Genomic DNA, 12638 nt, shown 5'->3' with positions numbered 1-12638 from the left:
ATAATTATTTTATTTTCTCATGCTCTCAATCCTTTTCTCAAAATACCTTTGACGTTTTCTTTCTTTAAGATTATTCTCCCGTAGTCCTCAAATACAGATTCAAGCAATAGTAAACAGTTATTTTGATGTAATAATGACTGACTAATTAACTAGCTCTTTGATGCCTGTTTATTACATTTTAAATGAGACAATGATGAATTGAAGCCAGGTAAAAATTTTTTTTTTTTTTTTGCTGCTCTGGGTCTTCGTTGCTGCACGTGGGCTTTCTCTAGTTGCAGCGAGTAGGGTCTACTCTGCGTTGCAGTGCATGGGCTTCTCATTGTAGTGGCTTCTCTTGTGGTGGTGGTTTCTCTTGTTGCAGAGCACAGGCTCTAGGCACGCAGGCTTCAGTTGTTGTGGCATACTGGCTCAGTAGTTGTGGCTTGTGGGCTCTAGAGTGCAGGCTCAGTAGTTGTGGCGCACGGGGCTTAGTTGCTCTGCAGCACGTGGGATCTTCCCAGACCAGGGCTCGATCCGGTGTCCCCTGCACTGGCAGGCAGATTCTTAACCACTGCGCCACCAGAGAAGCCCCATGAAGCTAGGGAAATATTGTTAGTGATATTACAATTTATTTTCTTCTCTGGATCACTGTTTGTGGCACGTCTCCTAAAGATTTTTTCATGTATTTTACAGGGAAAAATGGGTTTCTTCACAAGAATATTTTGAATCTAATACCAGCATCCTTTGCCACTCTTCCTAGAGACATATCCCCTTTACCTAGTAAACGTTGGTTGAAGATACTGCCATTAATAATTGTCTCTGGAACTTCCCTGGTGATTCAGTGGTTAAGAATCCGCCTGCTAATGCAGGGGACACGGGTTCAAGCCCTGGTCCGGGAAGATCCCGCATGCCGCGGAGCAACTAAACCTGTGTGCCACAACTACTGACCCTGCACTCTAGAGCCCATGAGCCACAACTACTGAGCCCGCGTGCTGCAACTACCGAAGCCACGCACCTAGAGCCTGTGTTCCGCAACAAGAGAAGCCACTACAATGATAAGCCCGTGCACTGCATCGAAGAGTAGCCCCCGCTCGCTGCAAGTAGAGAGAGCTCACGGGCAGCAATGAAGACCCAAAGCAGCCAATAAATTAATTAATTAATTTTTTAAAAAATTGTCTCTTCCTATGTTAATCACTCAAACTCTTTCAAAGTCATTCATGTACAGCCAATCAACTGAGACTAAAACCCTATTTTTTAGAAATTATTTGGGCATCTTCAGAGCAATGAGTAATTCCTGCTAAAGGAGTATTTACTGGGAAAATAATCATTCCAAATTTCACTGGATTTGTGTAGCATGTAGTCGGAGGCATTCCATTTCTCAAAAGAACCCTTCCCCACCCTACTCCTTCAAAATGCATTTATGCTAAAACTTATATGTATTTACTAATTGTACAAATCCTTTGTTTTACTGACATCAATTTTAATCTTTTATAAATAGATTTTTGTGTCTATAGCAAATGAGTTTTGATTTAACACAGCTTGATGTGCAACCATTAACCAGAAAGCATTTGGGTGATATCAGGGATCATCGGTACTAACAAATTTCCTTCTCATATCAATTTACACTTCCACAATTTATGAAAACACCTCTTTCTCCACACTCTTGCCAATACAGACCTTTCTATTTTTTCTGCTGCAACATCCTGCCACTACCCAGGGACGTCTACATTCTCTTCTTCTCTATCTCTGTTATATACATTATATTTAAATACTTTCTTATAAAAAATCTCAAACAATGCTTATGCATGTGAATAAAATGTAAATCTTTTCCTTGCCTTTCTCAAGGGTAATTATTCTCAATAGTTTGGTTAGCACGTGTTTTATAAATCCATTTTTCAAACATATTTTTTTGATATGTGTGTATGTGTGATTTTTTTACATACACATGTTAAACTATATGCATTGTTCTGTCTTCATTTTTTCTTCACTTAAATATATTGAAACAGTGTAAGTTTATTTTACTAGTGGATGTATGTTTTTTATCTTGTGTCTTTTTAGTGAACATTTAGGTTGTTTCAATTTTTTCTGTATTATAATAGTCGAATGAATACCCATTTGGTAGTGCTGGGTAAAAAACTATGAATGCACTTGATCCTTGGACAACATGGGTTTCAATGCTGTGGGTCCACTTATAATCAGATTTTTTTCAATAGTAAATACTACAGTCCTACATGGTGTTGAATCTGAGAGGGTGGAGGAATCACACACAGGTGCAGAGGGCTGACTCTAATTTATAGGTGTACTTTCAACTGCTCAGAGGGTCAGCACCCCAACCTGCATGTTGTTCAAGGGTCAACTGTACATCTAATTTTATTAGGTATTACCAACTTTATTAACACTTGCTTATTAATAGTGTTGATCACTTTTCCAATGTCCTTAATTATTTTTAACTTGTTTTATCTGTCAGTTTCAGAAAGAGGGATGTAAAAAATTTTGCATTTTGTGGATTTGTCACTTTCTCCATTGTGTTAATTTTCCTTCATACATTTCAAGATCATAGTTTCAGTGATACACATTTGTGATTATTATATCTTCTTTATGGGTTATTCTTTTTTTTTTTTTTTTTTTTTTTTTTTTTTTGCAGTATGCGGGCCTCTCATTGTTGTGGCCTCTCCTGTTGCGGAGCACAGGCTCCGGATGCGCAGGCTCAGCGGCCATGGCTCACAGACCTAGCCGCTCCGCGGCATGTAGGATCTTCCTGGACCGGGGCACGAACTTGTGTCCCCTGCATCAGCAGGCAGACTCTCAACCACTGCACCACCAGGGAAGCCCCTGGGTTATTCTTTTATCATGATTTTATGTTCTTCTTTATTTCTATTAACAATTTTTCTTAAATTCTATTTTGTCTAACATTGGTATTATTAGACCAGCTTTTTGTTTTCTTTTGGTTATTATTTGCTTGGAGTACTCGTCTTTCTTCTCTATGAACTCCTAATGAGCTATTGTAATTGATAGTCTTTTTATTTGTATTTACATAATTTTATTTAATTTATCTACTTTTTAATAATTAAGAACACTCATGAATATGCTGTATATAGGTGTTGTACATATATATATCTTGAATGTTTCAAGTAGAGTACATATTTTTTAGGGTTAGATTCATCATCCTTCATTATCAAATAGTCTTTGTGATACTTTTGTACATTTTTGACTGACTTCTTGTCATATTTGATTAGTTCATCACTGATTTTAACCTAATAGCTTGACAAATGATGAGCTCACTTCAGGAGTAGAAGTGCCAGCTCTACCATTTAAGTTTGGGTTACTTGTGTTTCCTTTATTAGTTTTAGCCTCTTGTTTCTTGGCAGAAATATTTAAAGGTCTTTGACCATTTTTGTGGGGATTAGCCTAGCTCAAAAGCATTATAGAATAGACAAATCCACTTGACATCATAAATCAAAATATAAAAGAACGAGTTAGGTCACCACTGTCAACCTCTTTGGACTGAGGAAATCTCGTTCTTCCCTTAGTATATTTTACCTATTATGTGTGATAGATAATCATTTGACATGCAGAAATGAGGGTTCTGGTGTCCATTTGTATATTAACTATTTAGTAAAGGTTAATTTCTTTATTTGTTTTAAATACAAATTACATTTCAAAGAATGTATGATATTTTTTCCACCTCACAAACCAATCAGCTAGTGTAGTCATTCTCAGTGTGGTCTGTGGACATCTGGAGGCACCAGAGACCCTCTTTCTAGAGGTCCATGTGATCAAAATTGTTGTCATAATAATACTAAGAAATTATTTACTTTTTTTTTTTTTTACTGTGTTGACATTTATAAGATGATGCAAATGCCATGGCAGGACAAACTGCTAAAGTCTTAACAGGAATCACAGTAGTAGCAATAAACCATACTGGTAGACATTTCTTCATTGTCATACATGTACAGGAAAGGGGGGAAAAAGCCTTGGATGGAGCAGTAAAAATTATTAATTTTATTCAATCTCAATTTTAAATAATTAATTTAGTTGCATCGGATCTTAGTTGTGGCAGGTGGACTCCTTAGTTGCGGCATGCATGTGGGATCTAGTTCCCGGACCCGGGATTGAACACGGGCCCTCTGCATTGGGAGCGTGCGGTCTTAACCAGTGCACCACCAAGGAAGTCCCCTCAATCTCGATTTTTGAGTACCAGTCTTTTTAATATTGTGTGGGACAAAATATGCACAAAGCACTTCTGCTGTATACAAAAGGTGATGGCTGTCTCATTGTGCAATTGTTGAGCGCTGAACTCTCCCCTTTTTTTCAAAATGAAATACTGTTTTTGCTTGAAAGAAACTATGGTTATTCAGACTTGAGTGTTCGGCAGACGTTTTCTCAAAAAAGAATGAAGTGAGCCTGTCACTTCAAGGCAAACAACTGACAGTATTTGTGGCCAATGATAAAAACTGAGCTTTCAAGTTAAAATCAGAATTTTGAAAACATGTATCCACTACCATAAACTTGACAGCTTCTCAGTACTTAAAGAGAGGGCTGGCTACATAATTTGCAGACCTCAATGCAAAGTGAAAGTATAAGGCTCCTTGTTCAAAAAGCAGGAAAAAAATGCCATTAAATGTACTAAAATAGAAAGCATTTTCTTTTTTTATTTGCTACTTAATGTGATTCTAAGTAAAGAAAATTAAAATTTTATGTTACTAGCATGAATTTCACTGTTTATATTATGCAATGCCAGTTTTATATACAAATATAAGAACATTTGATTTATATGCAACTCACAAAAATTGCACAATATGTATTTCCATCATTCATACATGCATTTTTTGTTGTTTTTACCAGAAGGGTGAAAATGATGTACAACCCTAGCAACGGTTTTTATTTCATTTCTTGACATTTGTACAGTCTGTCAACACCATCTTCAGTTTATTTATGACTAAGGAAGGACTAAAAAGAAAAGGAACTATGGGTTGCCCTGTCTTTCGTTTCTTATGGTCATGATTTTCAGTGAAAATGGTTGGATATTACAGGAAAGGAACACTGATAAGAAAGGACATGATAAAGTTCCTATGTGGTTCGTCTTTCTTAGAATGTACTGCCTTCTTTCTGCATTTGAAGCAAATTCTGATTTGATTGAAAGATGTGGTTTCTCAGGGCTGTTAGCATCCCCACTCACTCAGGCATAAGCTTAGCGGCTTACCTTTTCTTTGAATCTCACAGAACTCCTACACATTGTGGGTGCATCAAAACTTTGTGCTCATAGGACACTGTGAACACTATGTACAAATGAGGGCCCAAGGAATTTCGGACATGCTACCTTTTGCTCGTATCTCTTTTGCTTGATTGTCACATTGGACTTCACTTACAAAACACAAGGTCAAAAATGAAGTTATTAAAAATTTGAAGACGGCAACAGCAGAACATTAAACCAAGCACTGTAACATTTTGCGTGTGTGGTCCTCTACAACTGCACAGTGTCCACTCCCATAAATTAATGGACTTTTCCATTCTATTCTTAGATTCTTTTTCATAAGGTATTCTCCCAGTATTGTAGATATTAGAGCAGGATTGGTGAACAATGTAGTATCAATTTATATAATCTTTTTTGAAAGCAATATGTCAAAAAATATAAAGAGAAAAAAATCCATATTCTTAAACCCAGAATTCTAATTAGTGGAAATGTATCATAAAGAATTATTCAAACAAAATTAAAAAAAGCTATATTCACAAATTGTTTATTATTGTATTAAATATCCAATATTAGTGGAATAAGGAATAAATCATTGTCCAACAAACTGATTAAATATACAATCATAAAAATAGTAAAAAGCATTTGCAAAAACATGGTTACATGTTCAAGTCAAAATGATAATAAAAACAAGCAGACATTGGGATTAAAGCTGCATAAAATTATGAATGCTTTTGGATAAATATCATTGGGGAATACACACAAAAACATAGAAAAGTTATACCAGAGTAATAGGATTATATTTGATTTGTTTTCATTTTGCTGAACATTTTTTAATATTGCTTTTGTTTGTTTGTTTGTTTGTTTTGCGGTACGCAGGCCTCTCACTGTTGTGGCCTCTCCCGCTGCGGAGCACAGGCTCCGGACGCGCAGGCTCAGCGGCCATGGCTCACGGGCCCAGCCGCTCCATGGCATGTGGGATCCTCCCGGACCGGGGCACGAACCCGTGTCCCCTGCATCGGCAGGCGGACTCTGAACCACTGTGCCACCAGGGAAGCCCTAATATTGCTTTTTCTTGGTAAAAACAAACACATAAACAAAATACCCAAGAGGCTTTCTGAGGCAACTATAGTCTAATGCATTGCACTTGGAATTGAAATTCAGGTTGGAAACTTAGCTCTCTCACTTGTACATATGTGATTGTAGACAAATAACTTAATTTTGTGAACCTTAGTTTCATCAAAAGTTAAATATAAATTCCACTTGTCCTACAGAGTTATAAAATTAACTAAGATTATGTGTGTAAAAGTGTCCCTTAAAGTCCCTAAAACATAGTCGATATTCAGTACATTTTAATTGAATCTGAAATCAGGAAGACTTTTCTTTTTTTCATTCTAGTGTATTTAAAGTGCTAATATACTCTGCCAAAAGGCTTAACGCACTGGCCTAGACAAGGTTATACACTTTGGGAATTTTACTTGATAAGTGAACTTATTACTTTCAACACATTTTGATTGTGTGTGGTTGATGATTTAAGTAGGAAAGCCATTTTTATCTCCAAAGGCCATTTATTGTCCTACCCACAGTTATCAAAAGGAGTCAATGAGGTGTGGATATAGTTCAGGCAAAATACTTGGCTATATCAAGAAAGCAACTAATCTGTAATGATCTCCTATAAGTAGACTTACAAATCCAAATTCTTTAAATGTTTTTTGTTGTACAAATAGTTGCAAAGGATTATAAATTCTTTGGTGTTATTTGATTGCAGGATTCTATGGAAACATCTACAGACCACCTACTGGCATAGTGGAAATAGCACAGGAATGGAATTTGGGAGAACTGTGTTCTTGTAAATTCAGCTTCATCCCTCCCCTCTCCATCTGTAAATGTAGGGGTTGCATTACAAATTATTTCAGGTCTTTTTCATTTTTCAAATTTTGTGATCTTATGATTTTATCCATCGATCCATCTCTCGCTCTGTCTCTCTATCTTGCTGGCCATTATGCATTTCTTGACAACAGAGCACACATTTAATAACAGGCGGTTATACATTATTCATCAGCCAGCTGTGTGTCCACAAATACCTGAAGTACACGCTGTTAAAAGGGCTGCATAATTCCCTAAATATGGTTGTTGTGCCGCTGAATTCCCTTCTTGTATATTTAGTGACGGAGAAAATATCTACCTCATTATTATAGAAAAGCCTATAATATTACAGTGTAGTTGGCAAACCAACTTTTTGGGGGGGAAGCGGAGCTGATACTTATTGAGCATTTATTATATTCCAGGCTCTTGTTAAAGCACTTACCATACATTATTGCATTTAAAACTCAAAGCAATATCCTAGGTAAATACCATTTAATATGTAAGGAGTCTGATACTCAGAAAGCATTTAAAACTTTCCCTAAGGCCACACAATTAAATAGCAAAATTGGAATGAAAACCCAGGTCCACCTGTGTCAAAGCCTGAGCGCTTTTGTAGTATGCCCTACTGCCTTTTGGGAGCAACTGGCTAATGAACATTTCCCCAGATACTTCTCTTGTTTACAATTGCACATCTATAGATATTCATAGTTGGCCTTTTACAAATGAAAATAAAAATGTCTATTCTGTGCTTCAGGATCCTTCCTTTGCCAAGTGAAGAGAATGAAAGCAGAGAGGGAAGGAAGCTTTATGTCAAATTTTCAAAAGGCACCAGAATTGGGAGCAGCTACACTAAAATGAAATATTGGAGCAAAGCAGAATAAGCAGAGAAAAGACAACAAAGATGTGATTGAGAAAGTATGCTTATTGAATTATTAGACAGGATGAGGCAGGAAGAAAAAAAGATGTTTCCACTAATGATGACTGATAGTTGGCAAAGATATTTTTGAAACAAGATAACCCATTCTCTACAAGTCAAGTGACAGGACCAAATCCAAATTTTAACAGGAAAAATGTGGCTATGATAGAGTGCACTAGTATGAACATCACAGGCATAGCTCCGTCAATTGATGTTGCCTATGACTAAAGCAAGATATTACTAAAGTTGCACGTTCATCCCTTTCTAAACTAGATGTCAGAGATCTTAAAACACACCAGAAGGAAAAGAATCCCATCTTTTATATTGTGAAAGAGATAAAGCACGCAGCAGGAAGTGTAGTTCTCTTGAGGATTCTTCCCAAAGGATTTGATAGAGCATAGCACTTCATGTGTGGTTTTAAATAAATATCCTTCACAGAAATCTTAGCTTTGGGATCCAATTAAAACCATAATTCCCAATAAATACATGTAAGGACAAAACAGATTGGAATACAGAGCACTGCCATGAACCTGAAGCTCAATTGCAGAGCAGATGTCAGTTGGCAGTCTGTAAGGAAGCCAGATACTTCCATGGTACAGATCACTGAGACATAGGATTGTGAAGGTGAGGCCATGGCCATGGATTTGGTTCCTGTGTAGACCAGTGTTTTGGGGGCCATAGACTATACACTTGACTCCATTCATCTCCTCTAGTTCCTAGCATTGGATCTTCTCTTCCTGATCACAGGGACAGGTAGCCAGGGTTCTTATCGCCTCCTCTTAGACCAGTACGTCTGATTTCTCTACTTAAAGACAATTGAGACTTGACCGTAATTTTGTTTTAACCATACTTGGTTTAGTCTTATTCTCTTTTTTCCATACATTGCCTTATCACTTAGGAATTTTGTTTTATTTGATATTGGTTAAAAAGAAATGGGAGGTGTTCTAGTTATCTATTTCTGAGTAACAAATTACTCTCAAACTGAAGTGGCTTGAAGCAACAAACATTCTTTATGTCATAGATTGTGTGAGTCAGTAATCCCGAGTAGTTTAGCTGGGCGGTCCCAGTTCACCGTCTTGGACAAGGTTGTAATCAAGGTGTTGGCCAGGTCTGCAGTCATTTCGAAGCTCAGATGCAGGAAGATCCACTTCCGAGCTCACTTTTGTGGCTGTTGGAAGGTCTCAGATCCACTTCTAAGCTCACTTATGACATTGCAACTGGCTTCACCAAGAGCAAGCAATATAAAAGAGCAAAATAAAAATAGCCCTGGAGGGTGAAAGGTTGAAGTAAACATTTTACCCTCTAAAAAAATGATGCATTTACTTTCAAAAGGTAATCCCAAATCTCATGCCTATTGTGTGTAGTCATAGGTCAGGAGTGTCAGAATATGAAGAACATGATTTTTAATACCTCATCAAAACTTGCAAGTAACTTGTATGTTTTAGTTGATCCTGAAAAATGGGAAAAAAATACCCACTCTAAATTTAACCTAACCTCAGGTTAAAGAGTAAACCAGACACGATTGTAATTGTAGAATATTTAGAAATGAACATATAAACATCAGATATAACATATAACATGATGAATTATATTAGGAATTAACAACATGGATATGTTGTGACCATGACAAAGTTGTGGCCTTAAAAACTTTTGTATAAATTTAAAAAGTAAATATATGTGAATCAAGCAGTTAAGATGCAATGTTAAAAAAAATAACTAGTCAAACTTATGGGAAAACAAAAGGATGATAATAATGATAAGAGTGTAAATTAACAAGTAAGAATAGAGCAATGGAAATATGCTGACTTTGTTAAGTTATTGCAAGAGCCATTTTTCTACAAGAAGAAAAAATCTATAAAACAAACTATTAGCAAATCTAATAATAATTTATGTATGAGAATATTTATTGTAAAAGTTGGGTACTAGGGGTAAGTTGTGATACATCTACATCAAAAAATTCTCTCTAGTATTTAGAAATAATGCTTTGGAAAATATCCTTTCTTATGAGAATAATAAATAGTATATATGTCAAAATAATAAAAAATGTGCTAAAGTACATAATATAATTAATTTGATTGGAATAGGTAATATTTGATTGTTTCTCTGACTTTCTGGAATTAACCATTGAATGATAATACTATATAGTTAAATATTATGTTGTCCTCTTATAAGCTTAGCAAATTATGCAACTTTTGATGTCTTCCAGTACGACAGACTAGGTAAATCTTTCCAAACCACTTTTTGAGGTTAAACAAAAAGCTGGGCAAAATATAAACACTTGTTTGAAAACAATAGAGAGACAGCATGATAGTGAAAAATGATCAGGCTAGGATATATTGGAAGACTGAGGCCTGCAAATTAATACTGGCATTTGAGCTATATTTCACCTGGGAGCAGGTGTAAAATCCATAGGGCAGCCAAAAGCACGAGAGAATGGATGGCCCATTTGACAGCCTCATAGTGCTGGGGTTCCCTTACATTGAGTCAGAACCTGGAAGAGTTGCATTGAAAAGTAAGAGTGAGCCAGAAGACCTATAAAAAAACCCCAGCAGAATTAAAGGAAGAAATACACAATTTGACAATCATTTAAACACTTCTCTCTCAAAAACTGGTGGGAAAGCTGGACAAAAATATCATTAAGGGCTTCCCTGGTGGCGCAGTGGTTGAGAGTCCGCCTGCCGATGCAGGGGACACGGGTTCATGCCCCGGTCCGGGAAGATCCCACATGCCACGGAGCAGCTGGGCCCGTGAGCCATGGCCACTGAGCCTGCACGTCCGGAGCCTGTGCTCCGCAACGGGAGAGGCCACAACAGTGAGAGGCCCGCGTACTGCAAAAAAAAAAAAAAAAATATATATATATATATATATATATATATATATATATCATTAAAACCTTAGATGTTTTGAACAACACTATCAACCATCCTTAGTTGATATATGTAGTACACAGCACCCAACAAACCCTAGAATACACTTTTTTTCAAGAACACATGGTACAATCACTAAGATAGATCATGTGCTGGGCTATCAAACAAGCCTCAATAAATAGCAATGAATTGAAATCATACAGCATAACTTCTCTGACTACAATGGAATTAAATTAGAAATCCATAACAAAAAATTTAGGAAACCTCAAATATTTGGAACTAAAACAATATAATATAATAATCTATGGGTCAAGGAAAAAATCACAAAGGAATATAGAAGATATTTCAAATTGAAATCATAATAACGATCTTAGAGCCATTGCAAAGATAATGTGTAAATATTTTGAGCAGCTTTCTGCTATCAAATTTGAGAACTTAGATGACATGGGACAAATTCCTTGAAAGATATAAACTATCTAAGCTTACTCAGGAAAAAACAGATAACCTGAATAGCTCTTTATCTGTTAAAGAAAACCTTTAATAGAATATTTAAGTGGTTGATCCACAGCCTTTACTCTATATATGCCTTTACTAGTGGTATTCTTTTCCTTTCTTGTAAATCTTATTTCTTGTTGTAGCCTTTTCTTTACCACTTAGATAAGACCCTTTAACATTTCTTACATGGTCAGTTTAGGACTTTTTCTTGTCTGAGAAATTCTTTATCTCCTTCAATTCTGAATGATAACCTTGCTGGGTAGTGTATCCTAGGTTGCAGGCTTTTCCCTTTTAGCACTTTAAATGCATCATGGCCACTCCCTTCTGGCCTGCAGAATTTCTGTAGAAAAATCAGTTGATGGCCTCAGGGGGCTTCATTTATATGTGACTCTTTATTTTTCTCTTGCTGACTTTAAAATTCTCTCTTTAACTTTTGTAATTTTAGTTACATCTTGGTGTGGGTCTCTTTGGGTTCATCTTGTTTCTGACTTTTTTTTTTTTTTGCTTCCTCTACCTGGAAATCTGATTCCTTCTTCAGCTTTGTGAAGTTTTCAGCCATAATTTCATCAAATACATTTTCTACCCTTTTCTTTCTCTCTTCTCCTTTTTGGATACCCTGTAGTGTGAATATTAGTATGCTTGATGTTGTCCTAGAGGTCCCTTAAATTATCCTCATTAAAATAATTGTTTTTCTTTTTGCTGTTCTATTAATGGGTGATTTCCATTATTCTATCTTCCAGATCACTTATGTGTTATTCTGTATCACTTAGTCTGCTGTTAATTCTTCTAGTGTGTTTGTCATTTGTTATTGTATTTTTTAGCTCTGACAGGTTCTTTTTTATATTTTCTAGTTCCTCATTAAAATTTCCACTCTGTTCATCTATTCTTTTCCCAAGTTCAGTTAGCATTCTTATTAATAATGTTTTGAACTCTTTTTATGGTAAATTATTTATATCTGTTTCATTAAGGGATTTTTTTCAGGTTTTTTTTCCTTGTTTTTTCATTTGAAACAAATACCTGTCTTCTTATTTTGTTTAACTTTCTCTGTCTCTATGAAGTTTGGTAAATCATTTACCTATCCTGATCTTGAATGGGTGTCCCTGTGTGGGAATGCTCCTATACAGTCTGCATGTGCCCAGCGGCTTTGGTGGGAGAGCAGGATCTGAAGTGAGCATGGGCCACATCTTCCCCCAGGGTCTGCTGGCAACCACCCCCTCGGTGGAGGGTGTGACTGGAGATGAGGGGGCTAGAGCCACATCCAGGTATGAGTACTTCTCCTGTGCTCAAGGGCCATCACTGCCCTATTGGGGGCGGGGTCTGGACC

This window comes from Grampus griseus (genome assembly GCF_964374135.1).
Source record: "Grampus griseus genome assembly, chromosome: 5".
Lineage (NCBI taxonomy): Eukaryota > Metazoa > Chordata > Mammalia > Artiodactyla > Delphinidae > Grampus > Grampus griseus.
This window is presented reverse-complemented; position numbering follows the sequence as displayed.